The sequence below is a fragment of the Hyla sarda genome, chromosome 2 (genome assembly GCF_029499605.1).
Source record: "Hyla sarda isolate aHylSar1 chromosome 2, aHylSar1.hap1, whole genome shotgun sequence".
In the NCBI taxonomy this organism is placed as follows: Eukaryota; Metazoa; Chordata; class Amphibia; order Anura; family Hylidae; genus Hyla; species Hyla sarda.
In genome coordinates this window covers 274,300,623-274,319,610 of record NC_079190.1, presented here as the reverse complement: position 1 = coordinate 274,319,610, position 18,988 = coordinate 274,300,623, and the positions used below count along the sequence as shown (strand labels likewise).

General features: G+C 44.7%; 1 long non-coding RNA gene across 2 annotated transcripts in view; it reads left to right on the top strand.

Annotated features, from left to right (window-relative positions):
- The window catches only part of LOC130356098 (uncharacterized), a 112,128-nt gene that overhangs the window by 40,478 nt on the left and 52,662 nt on the right, over positions 1 to 18,988 (top strand). The window contains exon 6 of one of the 2 annotated variants that reach the window (XR_008888778.1): positions 721 to 867. The exons of the other annotated variant lie outside the window; for it this stretch is intronic. This is a non-coding gene — a long non-coding RNA (uncharacterized LOC130356098). Of the gene's footprint in view, positions 1 to 720; positions 868 to 18,988 lie in introns of those variants that run through there. 2 annotated transcript variants of the gene reach the window in all.

The following is an 18,988-nucleotide window of genomic DNA, read 5'->3' as shown; positions in this document are numbered from 1 at the left end:
GCAGCATGGGGAGGGGGAGATGAGCAGAAGGGGAGGGTGTATGCATAGGGAAGGGAGATGTGGGCATTACAATATAATAATTTGCTCGGGGGGATAGAACAGGGGGAGGGCAGCAGCTTACAGGAAGTAAGCACAAGGCATGATGGGAGATGTAGTTTTATTTTCACTTCTCCGTAATTCGTGTGCTGATAACGGGAGAAAGACTGGGCCAATTTTGATGGGGGAGACATCGTTTGAAAGGTCTTTCAAAGACCTATTAAATGAGGTAAAAAAAAGTTTTTTTGCCCAGCACTGCAGATGTCCTTTAAGCATTTTGCGCTGTCGGGTAGCAGTTAATGCGATGGCCCCGACATATAAAAGCATCGTATGTCGATGCTGACATCGACATGCGATGGCCTCTGAGAGGCCATCGTATGTCGATTTTATCATATGTCGGGGCCATTGTAGGTCGGGGGGTTACTGTATTTTGTTACAGTGTTTTCGTACCTGCATATGCTTAGTGTAAGGTGTCTTCACAGGATGTGGCATCCTATGGGTTAAAGAAATGTTTTCTACCTACCTTGTTGCTCCACCTGTGAAGCACCATATAAATACATGGTTGTCATCCACTTTGCATCAGTCTGATGAAGGGTCACGTGACCTGAAACGCGTCACTGCTACTCCGTGTGTCAGTATGTGTATTTATCTACTCCTGTGATTTTACCTCCAATAAATCTGAAGATCTTTAAGCGCTGGTCCCTGCTTTCCTATTGCTTGACTGCTGTGGAGATTGCCGTGCCCTGGGATAAGTGAAGCTGATGTCTGTTCTTTATTGTCTCCTTGAAATAACTTAAAACTGACTTTAGTAATAATGAATAAAAATGTACTAAAAATTAACTGATGAAAATCAGACATTGCTTTGTTGAATTGCTCTGTTGGTTTGTGGTACCCCTGGAAAAGGAAATAATTTGACAGTAGAGAAAAGATAAACTAAGGTATGTCCTGAAATTAGTACATCCAAACATGTGTCTCCAAACTAATAAACAGTCAGTTGCCTATTTATGGGATGAAACCCGCTACAATGGTGAGCTATTAGCAGGGGGCATAGGTGGCATTGTGATCTACTCCCCAGGTGACCAAGAGATCGGTACATCCCGATAGACTTAGATAAAGGCTATAAGACCATCTCCAGGCAGTCTGATATTCCTGTGACTACAGTTGCACATATTATTCAGAAGCTTAGTGTCTACGGGACTGTAGCCAACATCTTGTACATTTATGAAGCAAACGCAGAAGCTGCGCTCACTTCATAGTGGGTGAGTTCCGGCTGTTTTCAGTAGAAAGGGACTCATGGCTAATGGTGAAAATTAGTGATCACACTGATGTCCTCCATAGATGCAGTGATCCAAACAGATCATGGGAATAGGGAAATGGAGATTCCAGAGTGTTTGGGTGGCCTCATCGGTCCACCACAGTGCGATCGCTGGGATCCGATGAGTGCAAATCACCAGCAGAGATCTCTTACCCTCTTCCGGAGTACAGGAATTTCCAATCTTTTTGTTCAGCCTGCAGAGTCAGCTGTCTGGGTAAGTACATAGTTGGTATATTCCCCCCCCCCCCCCCACACTCCTGGCCACATTTAATTATAAAATTATTCATTGATGAACAATTATTTATTCAACCTTCTCAACTATGCCATTAGGCCCTCACCGTTCCTGAGACATAGGAGATTGTAGCATTGGTTTAGGAATTAAAGCACAGCCCCATCTATATGAATAGAGCTGATGAATTTATAAAAATAACAGCATTTCAATGACAAATGCTTGTGTTAGTCTTTTAATCTTTTCTCCCTTTTCCCTAGCATTTTGCAGTGGTTATAGAATTTTCTTTCATGCTTTTAAGTTTGTTTTTTACTTTTACTTTTTTTTTCATTGCTTTTTATTACCACTTAAGTTCTGTTTGTCTTTTTGTGTCCTTTTACCTTAAAAGAAAAAAATGCAGTAATAAAATAAACTTTCTTAAATATTTTTATCCATTACTGATTTCCTAATTTACCGCAAGCTGCATAAGAAAAGGAATTTTATTCTGTAACCAGTGTCCTGCCAGAATTTATTAGGAGCTTAAGGCCCTGGGAGCGAGAACTGGTAATGGCATTTATGTGTTAGGAAGAAAACGTCACATTGCTGTCCTTGTGTGATGCAAATAATGTCCTGAAATGCTCTATTAACATCATCCTATGGGACACAGAGCATTAGTTTTTTGTGAAGGACAAGCAGAGTTATCATCGCTTGAATTTAAGGTAGGTCTGTGGAAGGAGAATCCTAGACACTGCATTATCTGTGCTTGTAATAAAAGCAGTGTTTTCAGGATTTAAACAAGCATGAATAATGGACACTAACAGACAGAGACAAATAAATGACCTTGAGATTCACCTATCCTTCTGGATATGCCGTTGCTCTGCTCCTTAACACTATCAGTGCTGTTGTAGGTACCGTCTATTCACAATGCACGAGTACACATTAAATTAATATATGAAAGTCAAGACTGAACAGATTTGTGAAATCACTGTATATATAATTTATGAAACATACAGTAAAACCTCTCCAAAAGACCACCTCTTTCAGAAGACCATCTCAATTGAATTTGCTTTTAAATTTGGCAGTGGTCTGGGCGCTAGGGAGGGATACTGTGGATAGCAGAGACAGACAGAGTCTCTGCAAAAAAAAACTTGCTGTCCATATTACTGCCCATACAATGACTGCAGCTTTTAAGTTCACAGCAATATGTAAGCAACCTTCTTGGGATAATAATGGCAGCAGAGGAGGCTTCACACACAAAAAAAAAGCTTTTGGTGAAAAAGGATTAAGACACAGGGGAAGATTTATTGAAACCTGTTCAGAGGAAAAGTCCATAGCAACCAATCAGATTGCGTCTTTCATTTTTCAGAGGCCTTTCCAAAAATAAAAGAAGCCATCTTATTGGTTGCTATGGACAACTCAGCAACTTTTCCTCTGGACAGGGTTTGATAAATCTCCCTCATAGTGTATTAGCATCATTTTAGCATAAAATCATGTGTGCCAAAATCATGTAAATATTTTCCCTTTTCCGCTCATTGAAGGAGCATGGCTTTACACGCAAGTCATAGTCAAGTCATGATATAAACACACCTCATGCTTCACTCAATGGCCTAATAAAGATATATATATGTACACGTGTATGACAGGAAGATGGTGATGTAAGCTGTAGAGGTTGGTCAGAGAGGGTGACATCACTCAGGAGCGGAGCTTGAGCTCAAAAACAAGATTCAGCCAAGCTTTCTGAGACGGCAGAGGATGATGCATTATCTGGGGAGAAAGGGAGAAGCCAAGGAGCTGCTGAGGCAACACCTCTCTGAGAGTGAGAGGACTAAGCAACTTCCTGTCAGGGTGGAATTACTTAAAAACATGCTGAAGCCAGGACAATTTGTGATAACACTATATTAGTATGACATTTGTGGGATGTGAAAGTATAACAAGTTTAATCCATGAAGGTCTTGTCTCACAATTTACAGTAAAGTGTTGTCCCATTAAAATATTGTTTATAGTTAAATTTAGACCCAAATTCTTTGCTCTGCCTACAAAAATCACCTGCGGACACAATACAGTTATTTAACAGAAACAGCAGGAGTTGCTATACTAACATTATTTTTAGAATATCTAGTCAGAAAAATTTGAGGCTAGCTTGAACTATAGAAATATTATTTTTGGGACTGTACTAATGCCACAGGCCAGCAGAGGGAGCTGCAATTTGAAGGTAGCCAGGACTCAGCAGGGAATTGTAAACATGTGCTCTGGGAAGCAGAGAGACCAGGAAAGACAATTGTTGGAGTTGAGCCTTCCAAGGGAAATGATGCACAAAGAGCTGTCCCCCTAAGGCTATGTTCACACAATGGAATTATCTTGACAGTCAATGCAAATATGTAAATAGAAAACTTTAGGCACTTTATTCCATTAATATAAAATAGGTTTAGTGATAATAAACAATAGTTTTGGGGATTTATTTACTTTTTGCACAGTAAGACATACATTATACATACATTACTACTAAAGTATTTAGTCAGCCATCAATTGTGCAAGTTCTCCCCCTTAAAGGATGAAAGAGGCCTGTAATTTTCATCATAGGTATACCTCAGCTATGAGAGACAGAACGAGAAAAAAATCCATAAAATCACATTGTCTGATTTTTAAAGAATTTATTTGCAAATTATGGTGGAAAATAAGTATTTGGCCTATAATAAAAGTTCATCTCAATACTTTGTTATATACCCTTTGTTGGCAATGACAGAGGTAAAAAAATTTCTGTAAGTCTTCACAGGGTTTTCACACACTGTTGCTGGTATTTTGGCCCATTGCTCCATGCAGATCTCCTCTAGAGCAGTGATGTTTTGGGGCTGTCACTGGGCAACACGGACTTTCAACTCCCTCCAAAGGTTTTCTATGGGGTGAAGATCTGGAGACTGACTAGGCCACTCCAGGACCTTGAAATGCTTCTTACGAAGCAACTCTTTCATTGCCCTGGCGGTGTGTTTGTGAACATTGTCATGCTAAAAGACCCAGCCACATTTCATCTTCCCAGCCTGGTGCTGACCAAGCGGAGAACCTGCAAAATGGGACAGTTGTTCCACGAACTCGGATGAGCTTTATCTCCTTCCTCTTGCCGACCTTGATTACTGTATTCCATGTTTCCCTTGGAATAAAGTTACTTCTTCTTTGGCATGAAACCGGGTGAGTGCATTTTATGTACTTTCTTACTTGTTACATTTCATCTTCAATGCCCTTGCTGATGGAAGGAAATTTTCACTCAAAATCTCATGATACATGGCCTTCCTTTACACGGATCTGTCGTCCTGGTCCCTTTGCTGAAAAACAGCCCCAAAGCATGATGTTTCCACCCCCATGCTTCACAGTAGATATGGTCTTCTTTGGATGAAACTCAGCATTCTTTCTCTTCCAAACACGACGAGTTGAGTTTTTACCAAAAATTTCTACTTTGGTTTCATCTGACCATATGACATTCTCCCAATCCTCTTCTGGATCATCCAAATGCTCTTTAGCAAACTTCAGAGAGGCCCGGACATGTACTGGCTTAAGCAGGGGGACACGTCTGGCACTGTATGATTTGAGTCCCTGGCAGCGTAGTGTGTTACTGATGGTAGCCTTTGTAACTTTGGTCACAGCTCTCTGCAGGTCATTCACTAGGTCCCCCAGTGCTGTTCTGGGATTTTTGCTCACCATTCTTGTGATCATTTTAACACCACAGGGTGAGCTTGCGTGGAGCCCCAGCTCGAGGGAGATTACCAGTGGTCTTGTATGTCTTCCATTTTCTAATAATTGCTCCCACATTTTATTTCTTCACACCAAGTTGCTTGCCTATTGCATATACAATCTTTCCAGCCTGGTGCTGGTCTACAGTTTTGTTTCTGGTGTCCTCCGACAGCTCTTTAGTCTTGGCCTTAGTGGAGTTTGACTGTTTGAGGTTGTTGACAGGTGTCTTTTATATTGATAACAAGTTCAAACAGGTGTCATTAATACAGGTAACGAGTGGAGGACAGAGGAGACTCTTAAAGAAGTTACAGGTCTGTGAGAGCCACAAATCTTGCTTGTTTGTAGGTGACCAAATACTTATTTTACCGAGTAATTTACCAATTAATTAATTAGAAATCCTGCAATGAGACTTTCTGTATTCTTTCCCCCATTCTTTCTCTCATAGCTGAGGTATACCTATGATGAAAATGACAGGCCTCTCTCTTCTTTTTAAGTGGGAAAACTTGCACAATTGGTGGCTGACTAAATACTTTTTTCCCCCCACTGTGTGTGTTTGTATACATATATATATATATATATATATATATATATATATATATATGACTTTTTTATGTGTGATGGTTTGTTTTGTATGGGACATGCTATAGTTTTCATTGACACAATGTTGGGGAACATATGACATTTTGGTCAGTTATGTTTTTTTTCTTTTCTGTTTTTACTGGTATACTTTTATAGTGTGGGTCTTTACTGATCTGTTCCCAGATGTATGTAGGATTTTTAGTTTATTTTATCCATAATAAAGCATTTTTTATTAGTAAAATGGAGATTATTGTGTTTTCTAACAATTTTTTTTTATTGTATAGCAATCAATTTTTTATTTTTTTACACACACTATTAGTTTCACATGAAGACTTGAAAATGTGATCCTTTGATTGCTCACATAATACACTCTACATTGGCACCCTCTGATTGCATTGCAGGGGGCATATGGACTGACAAATAGAGTCTTCCTCCCTTTGTCTAACCACCTGGATGTTGCAGAAAGATCACTAGACCAGAATATAGAGGGTTGAATGGCTGGGATAGCTTCAATTACCTATCCTGGTCACTACAGGGGGAGCTCAACCTGGTAGTACCTATTCCCACAAGTCAATGAAAACATATGTTTGTGTGGTGTCCCGGTACCGCATCCTATACGGTACCGATATGTCTGTGGGTCCCCATAGCAAGAGTCCCTAGGACGTAGGGGTCCACGTTATATAGCCGGCCTTTGTCACCTCTATTCCATATAGTAAATCAGTAGTTTACTCAAGGTTTATGTAAATATAGTGATATACATGTAAATAAATGGTTAATTACCTGCGCGTAGCGTACCAGGACCTGCGGGTTACGTGACTAGGTGAACTCTATGGTATTTCTGCTTTAGGAACTTTAGAGGTCCTTATGATGTATGCAATCCCATCATACTGTGTAACAGTGAATGACAGGTATTCGGACCAATCAGATTCACCCCGCCCCCTGCCCATATAAGGGAGCGGCGGCCATTGTTCTCTCTTGTTCCTGGGCTGGCAAACGAGAAGGATCTGCGCAGCTATTATCGCAGTGAGTTAGGTCTGAGCCTTGCGGCAACGGCTGAATCTATTCAGAATCGTGAGTGTATCAATCCCAAGCACTCTGCAAGATCACCGGACCTTATCTATCCCCTAAATCCTGACAGATCTGCAATAATTATCCTCAATTCAGAGACTTGTAATAATACTCAAGGTCCGCAACAACTGTCAGTCACTAAGCAATATAGAGACTGTTTATATAAGACTGTCTCTGTGCATTGGATTTACCGCAAGCACTTAAGTAAAGTTATTTAAGTTCAAGTTCAACTTCCTTGTGGACCTTCATTTATTTCATGCACCTATTGTTACTGGGAAGGGCGGCGATAGGCCGGAGAATTACCTCAGCATACTAGCCCTCAGCCTGGCATCAAGAACTATCGAGTTAATATTAACCCCTCATATACCGAAACAACATCCCCACGACTATACACCCCCCAAGGCGTACCACAAAGCCTTTTTGGCGTTGCACGAACAGGATACGGGTGTGTGCCTACTACAGTCGCCATTAGTGAAAGTGTACTCCCCCCCAGAAAAATAACTTTATTTATGTACTGTGACTTATACTCCGGAGTAAGGGGTTGCGCACATGGTGCTGTGTGGAGGAAGTGCGCATGTAAAGTAAGGGGGGAGGCGAACAGTACAGCGAAACTACAAGTTTGCGTGGGACATCCCGGCGCACGTGATCCAGAGACCCCGCCCACCAAAGCTCTCGGTGCCGCGGTGGCCATTTTGTTGGAGTCTAGTGCCAGAAACCAACAAAGAGAGACAGTTCAGCGCGGGAAAAGGTGCAGAGTGCGACAACAGGCTGGAAGCTGTGAGGAACCGGAACACTACGAGATTCTGAGACATCAGATTGCCGAATTGAAGTCCCGCATAGAGTCGCTTCAGCTGCCGATCAACGCACTCAAATTTCAATTAAAGGCTGTTGAGTTTCAGGTCAAATTTGAAATCTACGCTCTCAAGTTCCAGATCAGAGAACAACTGCGTATTTCTCTGGGACCTAGGAATTCAAGACCTGTTTAAAGGGCCAGCATACCAAATACAGAGATGTCAGAACATGCAGCCCCACAGTCCCCACCTGAACAGCAAGGGGGCAATGCTCCATTGGCTCCACCAATGGGGTCTCCACCCCAAGCCAGAAGAGTGTTGCCGCCTTCACCAACACTTTTGACCTCACAAGGACGTGCTCTGCCTGTGATTCCAGCAAGACCTCCAGCACAGGCGGAACAGGACCCAACAAGTCCACCTTCAGTCTCTCCCTATGTGTTAGGAGCCCCAGCTGCTGCACCTGTCTTCTTGAGGAATCCTGTGCTTCCCACCTACAAAGAGGCTGTAGAATTTTTCTTTAATGTCTCTTAATGTAAAAACATTAAGAGACATTAAAGAAAAATTCTACAGCCTCTTTGGATTTTATGCACTTCCCCCTCATCAACAGGTACAGCTGCTTCTGGGACAACTCCAGGGACCCGCCTTGGAAGAACTTCGCACCTGGCTAGTGGCTGATAAAGCTACAGTGGGACAGATTTTTGAAGGACTTTCTCAAGTGTTCGAATCTCATTCTCCCTCGGAGGTACACCTCCGACTCTATGAACGGCGCCAGAAGCCAGGTGAGACCCTCCGAGCATATGCAGTGGCTTTGCAGAGCGCATTAGAGGTGGTACAGAAGTTGGACGGCATCACACTCGATCAGGCAATCGAGTACTGATGGACAAGGGGCGCTAAACAAATGGGACAAGGCCCAACTTAGGAGGCTGGCTGTGCAAAATCTCGACATGGCTTTCCCAGCTTTTAAGAGACTCGCGGTTAAAGTAATAGAGTCGGACCTCAGACAGAAGAGACTAGTGCCCCTGCTACTGAATCTCCGGGGCCCGCGCCCCAACTGCCTGTCCCTTCTCAATCTGCCCAGCCAACACCTTCTTCTAGTCCTTGGACAGCTGACTTACAAGACATTAAACAGGACATTGAACAGTTAGCCAAGGCCTTTAAAGAAATGGCTGTATGGCCAAATCCTTCTAGATCTGCAACACCACCACCTAAGAAGGCTGACCCTCGCCCTGTTGCTCCATCTGGTATCCCTCCTGTGAGACCACCTGGAAGTCAGAGACCCGTCTGTAGCTATTGTAACAAGAATGGACACTGGAAGAGCCAATGCTGGGCTTTAAACGGGCATCCCCTGGGGTTGAGGACCGCACCCCAGGAGTAGAGGTTGAAGGTCCAGAATCAACCAGCGAGAAGAAGGGACTGTCTATGTATGTAGCTTCTTGTCCTTATGTACAGGTGATGATTGAAGGTATCCGGTTACAAGCGCTGATAGATACGGGGTCTCAGGTATCCACTATTCCACAGGGGGTTTTCTATAAGTACTGGGGCCTAGAAAGGTTGTGTGACCCTCAGGAAGCGGACTTCAGAGTAATTGCAGGGAATGGGAAATCAGTACCCAGGCATGGTTACTGGGAGCCCACTGTGCAGGTGGGAAAACATGTGTTAGGAAGACAGGGTGTGATTGTCACAAATGTTAGGGATGAGGGAGCAGCTGATTTCATTTAAGGCATGAATATTATGAGGCACTGTTTTGATGATATTGTCTGTGCACTGCATGCATCTCTCCCTCACCTGTCACCCCCAGGCCGGTGAGCTGCCCAACACCACCTCAAAATCCTCCAAGCAGAACAGAAGTTCGTGAATCATCAAGGAGAAATTTGTCGAGTAAGGATTCAAGATATCCGAGCCGTTAGTCTACAGCCACAGACGGAGACAGTTATTTTGTGCCGTGCCTGACCCGGGGTGAAAAATCAAGATTACCAAGCGCTCTTGGAACCCCTTCTACTGGAAGATCATCCCTTGGTGTGAGCTGCTAGAAGCCTGGTAACTGTACGTAATGGGAAGGTTCCAGTGAGACTTATTAATCTCTCTCAAGTTGCGGTCCAACTACCCAAGTATACCCCAGTGGCTACTCTACACCAGATGTAGTCTCGAAGTCACAGGTGGTCCAACGAGGACCTGACCAGAATCCTGCGGAACCTTGATGGAGCCAACTACAGATAGGAGGCGAAGATACCCCCAAGGAACAGGTGGAAGGAGTCATTTAGGTGGCTAAGAAACATCAAGAATCTTTCAGCAAGTTCCCCACAGACTTTGGCAGGACCACCATGATCAAACATATGATTCTCACCGGAGACAATCCACCCATTAAAGAGAGGCATCGTCCTGTGGCTCCTGGTATGTATCAGACCATAAAGAAAATGCTCGTGGAGATGAAAGAGGCCGATATCCAGGAAAGCCAGAGTCTGTGGGCTGCACCTTTGGTCCTGGTGAAGAAAAAAGATGGAACTATCCGCTTTTGCGTGGATTACCGGAAATTGAACAACATAACTCATAAGGATGCCTATCCTCTCCCTCGCATCGAAGAATCCTTGACTGCGTTTGGGTCTGCCGCCTACTTTTCCACACTGGATCTGAGGAGCGGCTACTGGCAGGTGCCAGTGGCAGAAGAGGATGGAGAGAAGACCGCATTTGTGACCCCTATGGGTCTCTTCGAGTTCAAAAGTATGCCCTTTGGACTGTGCAATGCACCAGCTACTTTCCAACGCCTAATGTAGCGATGCATGGGGCATCTTAACTTCCAGAGTGTTCTGCTGTATTTAGATGACGTCATCGTCTATTCTCAAACATATCAGGAACACCTGGATCACCTGAAAGAAGTTTTCCAAGTCCTTATCCGACATGGACTCAAGGTTAAACCTTCCAAATGTCACTTGCTAAAGCCACAAGTGCACTACCTAGGACATGTCGTCAGTGCTCAAGGAGTCAAGCCTGATCCAGACAAAGTGAGTGCTGTGAAAGAATGGCCCACCCCCCAGGACGGTGCGACATGTCCGAAGTTTCCTGGGGTTTGCTGGATATAACCGGCCCTTCATACCCCATTTTGCTCAAATTGCTGGACCCTTGACCGAATTACTGAGAGGGACTGCCCGGGATAATTATAATGGGAGGCTCCCTATACAGTGGGCCGAAGAACAAGAAGATGCCTTTCGAGCCCTGAAGTAATTCCTCACGGAACCCCCCATATTGGCGTATCCTGACTACAGCCTGCCGTTCCGTTTATACACAGACGCTAGCTTTGAAGGTCTGGGGGCGGTCTTATCTCAAGTGAAAGATGGCAAGGAGAGGGTGATTGCCTATGCCAGCCGGCATCTTCGAGGTGCTGAGAAGAATGATGCTAACTATAGCTCCTTCAAGCTGGAGCTACTGGCCCTGGTTTGGCTATTACTGAGAAGTTTAAGGACTATCTGGCTGCTACTCCCTTCATGGTCTACATTGATAACAACCCCTTGGCCCATTTGAACACTGCTAAGTTGGGAGCTCTTGAACATCGTTGGGCCTCTCGGTTGGCCAACTATGATTTCAACATGAAGTACCGCAGTGGAAAAACCAATGTTAATGCGGATGCACTTTCTCGCATGGCCCCGGGAGAAGCACCTCCTACTAAAGATGTGTGGGAAGATGTAGAAATGCCTCCCTTCTACTGAAGATTCGTGAGCCAGAATCCTCTGACTGCCCAGGCGGGTGATGGACCTGAATCTCCCAAAGATTCTCTGAAGATCTGTCCACCTGGAAGACACTTCAGGATGAATGCAGGGTTATCGGGGACCTCCTCGACTATTGCCTCCACAAGAAAGTGCCTACTCCGGTGCGCAAGACCCACGGAGACTTTGAATTGAAGCGGCTGTGGCGGCAGAGGAATCGCCTGTTCCTGCACAAGGGGTTGGTCTACCGAAATTCCCTGGACCCAGTCTCAGGAGACCGCATACACCAGATTGTGGTTCCCAGAAGCGATGCAGCCATGGTTCTGAATGCCTATCATGATCAATTCAGACACTTCGGGGTCCATAAGACAGAGATCACCGTCAGAAGGAGATTTTACTGGATTGGGATGCGGGGAGACATCGAGAAATGGTGTGCCGAGTGCTCCGTGTGCAACGTGATAAAGAACCCCCGGAGGGACGCAAGAGCCCCTTTGCATCCCATCTGTACAGAAAGGCCAAATCAAATTGTTGCCTTGGACCATGTAAAGCTGGCCCCCACTCGATCTGGCTATTGTCTTGCTCTAACTATGGTGGATCATTATTCCAAGTGGGTGGTCGTGGCCCCCGATCTTACCGCCAAGACTGCTGCTCAACTCTTCTATCAACAATAGATCCAACCCCTGGGGTGTCCCGAATCGGTCCTCACGGATTGGGGAACCACCTTTGAAGCCCAGTTGTTCCAGGAACTTTGCCGGTTGCATGATTGCAAGAAGCTCCAGACAACGGGGATGGGCTCTGCGAGAGGATCAATCAGGTGTTCATCCAGATGCTCAGAGCAGCCTCTGTCTCAAAGCAGGAAGAGTGGCCTCAGATGTTGCCTGAACTCCTGGAAATTTACAACAACACTGTTCACTGCTCTATGGGGCATACGCCCTTTTTCCTGATGAATGGCCGACACGGCCAATTGCCAAAGGATCGAACCTTCGGGCTACAGGCACCTTTCAACAATTCTCCTCAGGTTTCCCAAGGTTGGGTGTCAGAGCATCAACGAAGAATTGAGGAAGCCAAGGACATCGTTGAGAAGAAAATGGGTGAAGTTCATGAACGCCAGCAGAAAGATTATAATCGACATGCTTCGGCTCAGCCCTTGCAGCTTGGAGATAAAGTGTGGCTTGGAAAATTTCCTATAACCCATAAATTGGACTCCCTGTGGGAAACGCAGCCATACACCATTACTGTGGTTCCTTATCCCGAAACGGACGTGTACAAGATACAAAAAGACGGGTTCGAGCCACAGGTGGTTCACCGGAATAGGATAAAAGTGTGCCTGAAAGAAGATATGCTTGGCCCATCTCCTCCTACTCCTTCTGATCCTCCTGCTACTTCTACTCCACCTCCACCAAGGCCAATAAGAGAATATGTGCCGGGAGAAGGAATTCATCCCACTATGGACATTCCTTTGTTCCCATCTCAGCAGCCTACCATGTATTGGGGCATACTGTTCCCAGCTCCATCCAACCAGCCGCCACTGGTTGCACCACCCAGTCAGTTGCCAGTAGCTGTTGCTCCCTGTCAACCACCATTGGTTGCTACACCCAACATCAGTCCTGCTCCAGTGACTGCTCCAGATATTGATGCCATTACTCCACTTGTCTTAAGAGAACCCCTCAGTTCAACCGAAGATGTTGCTTCCGTTTCCAGTCCTCCAGCTGGTCCCTCGGGGACTGAAGCTCTTGAAGAATCCTCAAGTGAAGGAACTCCTGATGACTCGGAGGTGGTGTTGCGGCGGTCTCAAAGGACTACACAGGGCAAACTACCCATCAGGTACCAGGACTCACATTTAGTACCTGCACACGTAGTACCTTTGATAACCCACTTCAATGCTCTGCCAATCACTTTTCAGTACCCTAGATTACTCACTTAAATGTACTACTTCAAGTTTTTCTAGTACATACATCAAAACAAGTATCTCACTTAAGAAAACACTTAGGAATTGCAGCACATTGATACCCAATTCCTGCCACTGTTAGGTACACTTCTTCTTCTCTTTCATTGCGTGTGTAAGATGCTCTGCCTGGCCAGTAGGTGCTCTTGCTAATATAGAATTAAACACATAATTCTAAGAATAACCTAGTTAGGTTGTTTTTGAAAGTGCTCTAAAGGTGAGGAGTGTGTAGCCGATAGACCCTAGCAGCCACCCTTACTATGACCTAGCTTCCGGCTAGCCAGTATAACCTTATTTGTACTTACAGGTAACTTATTGTTGGCAAAGAAATAAAATGTGTGAGATGATAATAAAATTGTCTAGTTAGCTTGACGCTAAGGGTATATAGAGCTGAACTAATGTCTAGATAGTCTCATGTATAGAGAGTTATATTAATGTTCAGTTTAGACTCCAAGAATGTGTTGAGAGCTAATAAAATGTTTAGGACCTAGCAACTATATGTCAGATAGCTGCCTAATTGTCTAGTAAGCTTTAAAGTGTATAATAGGTTTAATAGAATGTCTTAGAAGCTGGAAATTAAAGGATAGATATGTTCGTGAATGTCTAGATAGCACTAATGTCTAGATAGATTTTTTTATTGTCTAGTCCAGATACTAGCAAGAGTATCAGAGAATGTAGATGTGTTCAGTGTTTACTTAGGATGTACAGCAAATGTGTAGATCATCCTGTTCTATAGCATCCTGTTCTAGTCCTAGTCCCTCTGTCTTAGGGGACAGACGTCGAGGTCGACTTATCTTAAGTAAGGGGGTTTGTGGTGTCCCGGTACCGCATCCTATACGGTACCTATATGTCTATGGGTTCCCATAGCCAGAGTCCCTAGGACGTTGGGGTCCACGGTATATAGTCTGCCCTTGTCACCTCTATTCCATATAGTAAATCAGTAGTTTACTCAAGGTTTATGTAAATATAGTGATATACATGTAAATATATGGTTAATTACCTGCACGTAGCATACCAGGACCTGCGGGTCACATGACTAGGTGAACTCTATGTTATTTTTGCTTTAGGACCTTTGGAGGTCCTTATGACGTATGCAATCCCATCATACTGTGTAACAGTGAATTCGGACCAATCAGATTCACCCCGCCCCCTGTCCATATAAAGGAGCGGCGGCCATTGTTCTCTCTCTTGTTCCTGGGCTGGCAAACAAGAAGGATCTGCGCAGCTATTATCGCAGTGAGTTAGGCCTGAGCCTTGCGGCAACGGCTGAATCTATTCAGAATCGTGAGTGTATCAATCCCAAGCACTCTGCAAGATCACCGGACCTTATCTATCCCCTAAATCCTGACGGATCTGCAATAATTATCCTAAATTCAGAGACTTGTAATAATACTCAAGGTCCGCAACAACTGTCAGTCACTGAGCAATATAGAGACTGTTTATATAAGACTGTCTCTGTGCATTGGATTTACCGCAAGCACTTAAGTAAAGTTATTCAAGTTCAAGTTCAACTTCCTTGTGGACCTTCAGTCATTTCATGCACCTATCGTTACTGGGAAGGGCGGCGATAGGCCAGAGAATTACCTCAGCATACTAGCCCTCAGCCTGGCGTCACGAACTATCGGGTTAATATTAACTCCTCATATACCGAAACAACATCCCCACGACCACATTTGGATTTCACAATATGTTTTACAGTCAGGCATATAGTGAGGGTGTCTGGATGCACCGGGTTCAAAAAATGCCCACACCACCCAATGATATAACTGTATGTCTGATTGTGATAAGTCAACTGCAATCCAGATGTACAGTTGCATACTTGAGCAGTGTAAAACATTTTTTTTGTTGTTACCAATAGCAACCAATCAGTGCAAATGTTTTGGTTTTGCTTCTCTAGAAAAGTGAAAGCGAGACTGTGATTAGTTTTTCAACAGAGATAGTTTTAGTACGGCATGTTCACACCCTATGCGGCACCTGTCAGTTCACTCTCTACATCTCGAGATTGCTTTTTATTAACCCAGCAGATAAAGGGTTAAACTCCTGGGATTGGACTGAAGTTGGATCACTATAGTTGCAGGCTGGTGTTGGCTGTAAGATACAGCCAGCACCTGCCACATATAGAGCAGGTGTATCAATAGTTATAAAGGGGTTAACTGACTAAAATTGGTTTATTCAATTATAGTGCCTATGACATCATGACATGTTAACCCCTTCCCGCAGAATGTCATATATAAACGCCGGGTTGTGCAGTGCGTTCGCGCATCCCGGCGTTTATAAATGACATTCAGTTAACCCGGCGATGCGCAGCATCGCACGGGTTAACTGGCAGAAGTCCCGCTGTTTCCAGCAGGGGACAACTTCTGCTTCACCCCCAGGACCATCCATTGATGGTCCTGGTCAGCGATCACTGTGATTGGTCCCTGTGGACCAATCACAGTGATCTGGGGTGAAAGTTCAGATCCCCCACACTGCCCGCCCCTGGAAGTCGGGCAGAACGGGGGACGATGGCTGCGGGGGCTCGCTCGGGACCTGCAGCATAGGGGGGGGAACATCAGGGGACCGGCGGACTTACCAGATCCAGCGGCGGGACCGAGGAGCAGCGCGGGACCGGCCACGAGGACGAGGAGCGACGGGACCAGCAGGTGAGTACATGGTCCTCAGAAGCAGCAGTGAAGATCTTCACTGCTGCTTCTAGAAGTCTGAAAACTACAACTCCCAGCATGCCTAGACAGCCTTTGGCTGTCTGGGCATGCTGGGAGTTGTAGTTTTGCAACATCTGGAGGGCCCCAGTTTGGAGACCATTGTATAATGGTCTCCAATCTGTGCTCTTCCAGCTGTTGCAAAACTACAACTCCCAGCATGCACTGACTGTCCAGGCATGCTGGGAGTTTTAGTTCAGCAACATCTGGCCCTTCAGATGTTGCCGAACTACAACTCCCAGCATGCCCTTCAGCTGTCTGGGCATGCTGGGAGTTGTAGTTTTGCAACAACTGGAGACACACTGGTTGGGAAACATTGTTTCTAACTCAGTGTTTCCTAACCTGTGTGCCTCCAGCTGTTGCAAAACTATAACTCCCAGCATGCACTAACAGACCATGCATGCTGGGAGTTGTACTTTTGCAACATCTGGAGGGCCCCAGTTTGGAGACCATTGTATAATGGTCTCCAATCTGTGCTCTTCCAGCTGTTGCAAAACTACAACTCCCAGTATGCACTGACTGTCCAGGCATGCTGGGAGTTTTAGTTCAGCAACATCTGGCCCTTCAGATGTTGCCGAACTACAACTCCCAGCATGCCCTTCAGCTGTCTGGGCATGCTGGGAGTTGTAGTTTTGCAACAACTGGAGACACACTGGTTGGGAAACATTGTTTCTAACTCAGAGTTCCCTAACCTGCGTGCCTCCAGCTGTTGCAAAACTATAACTCCCAGCATGCACTAACAGACCATGCATGCTGGGAGTTGTGGTTTTGCAACAGCTGGTGCCCCCCCCCCCCCCCCCCCCCCCTGTGAATGTACAGGGTACATTCACATGGGCGAGGCTTTTACAGTGGGTTTCTCGCATCTTGAGATGCAGCAAATTTTGCGCCGGGAAACTCGCTGTAATCCCCCACCCATGTGATTGTACCCTAAAAACACTACACTACACTAACACAAAATAAAATAAAAAGTTAAAAACACTACATATACACATACCCTTACACAGCCCCCCTCCCCCAATAAGAACGTCCGGTACACCACTGTTTCCAAAGCAGAGCCTCCAGCTGTTGAAAAACAACAACTCCCAGTATTGCCGGACAGCCTTTGACTGTCCACGCATGCTGGGAGTTTTGCAACAGCTGGAGGCACCCTGTTTGGGAATCACTGGCGTAGAATACCCCTATGTCCACCCCTATGCAAATCCCTAATTTAGGCCTCAAATGCGCACAGCGCTCTAACTTTGGAGCCCTGTCGTATTTCAAGGCAACAGTTTAGGGCGACATATGGGGTATCGCCGTACTCGGGAGAAATTGCGTTACAAGGTTTGGGGGGCTTTTTCTTCTTTAACCCTTCATGAAAAGGAAATGTTGGGGTCTACACCAGAATGTTAGTGTAAAAAAATTAAATTTTTTACACTAACATGCTGATGTTGCCCTATACTTAACATTTTCACAAGAGGTAAAAGGGAAAAAAGCCCCCCAAAATTTTTTACGCAATTTCTCCCGACTACGGAGATACCCCATATGTGGGCGTAAAGTCCTCTGGGGGCGCACAACAAGGCCCAGAAGGGAGAGTGCACCATGTACATTTGAGGTGATTTGCACAGGGGTGGCTGATTGTTACAGCGGTTTTGACAAACGCAAAAAAAAAAAAAAAAACCCTATGCTGTTGTGGCACCATAGGGGCTTCCTAAATGCGATATGCCCCCCGAGCAAAATTTGCTCTCAAAAAGCCAAATATGACTCCTTCTCTTCTGAGCATTGTAGTTCGCCCATAGTGCACTTCAGGTCAACTTATGGGGTACCTCCATACTCAGAAGAGAAGGGGTTACAAATATTGGGGGGTATTTCCTGCTATTAACCCTTGCAAAAATGTGAAATTTGGGGGGAAACACACATTTTAGTGGATTTTTTTTTTTTTTTTTTACATATGCAAAAGTCGTGAAACACCTGTGGGGTAATAAGGCTCACTTTATTCCTTGTTACATTCCTCAAGGGGTCTAGTTTCCAAAATGGTATGCCATGTGTTTTTTTTTTGCTGTTCTGGCACCATAGGGGCTTCCTAAATGCGACATGCCCCCGAGCAAAATTTGCTCTCAAAAAGCCAAATATGACTCCTTCTCTTCTGAGCATTGTAGTTCGCCCATAGTGCACTTCAGGTCAACTTATGGGGTACCTCCATACTCAGAAGAGAAGGGGTTACAAATATTGGGGGGTATTTCCTGCTATTAACCCTTGGAAAAATGTGAAATTAGGGGGGAAACACACATTTTAGTGAAAAAAAATATATTTTTTTTTACATATGCAAAAGTCGTGAAACACCTGTGGGGTATTAAGGCTCACTTTATTCCTTGTTATGTTCCTCAAGGGGTCTAGTTTCCAAAATGGTATGCCATGTGAGGGTTTTTTGCTGTTCTGGCACCATAGGGGCTTCCTAAATGCAACATGCCCCCCAAAAACCATTTCAGAAAAACGTACTCTCCAAAATCCCCTTGTCGCTCTTTCCCTTCTGAGCCCTCTACTGCGCCCGCCGAACAATTTACATAGACATATGAGATATGTGCTTACTCGAGAGAAATTGGGCTACAAATAGAAGTATACATTTTCTCCTTTTACCCCTTGTAAAAATTCAAAAATTGGGTCTACAAGAACATGGGAGTGTAAAAAATGAAGATTGTGAATTTTCTCCTTCACTTTGCTTCTATTCCTGTGAAACACCTAAAGGGTTAAAATGATGACTGAATGTCATTTTGAATACTTTGGGGGGTGCAGTTTTTATAATGGGGTCATTTATGGGGTATTTCTAATATGAAGACCCTTCAAATCCACTTCAAACCCGAACTGGTCCCTGAAAAATAGTGAGTTTGAAAATTTTGTGAAAAATTGGAAAATTGCTGCTGAACTTTGAAGCCCTCTGGTGTCTTCCAAA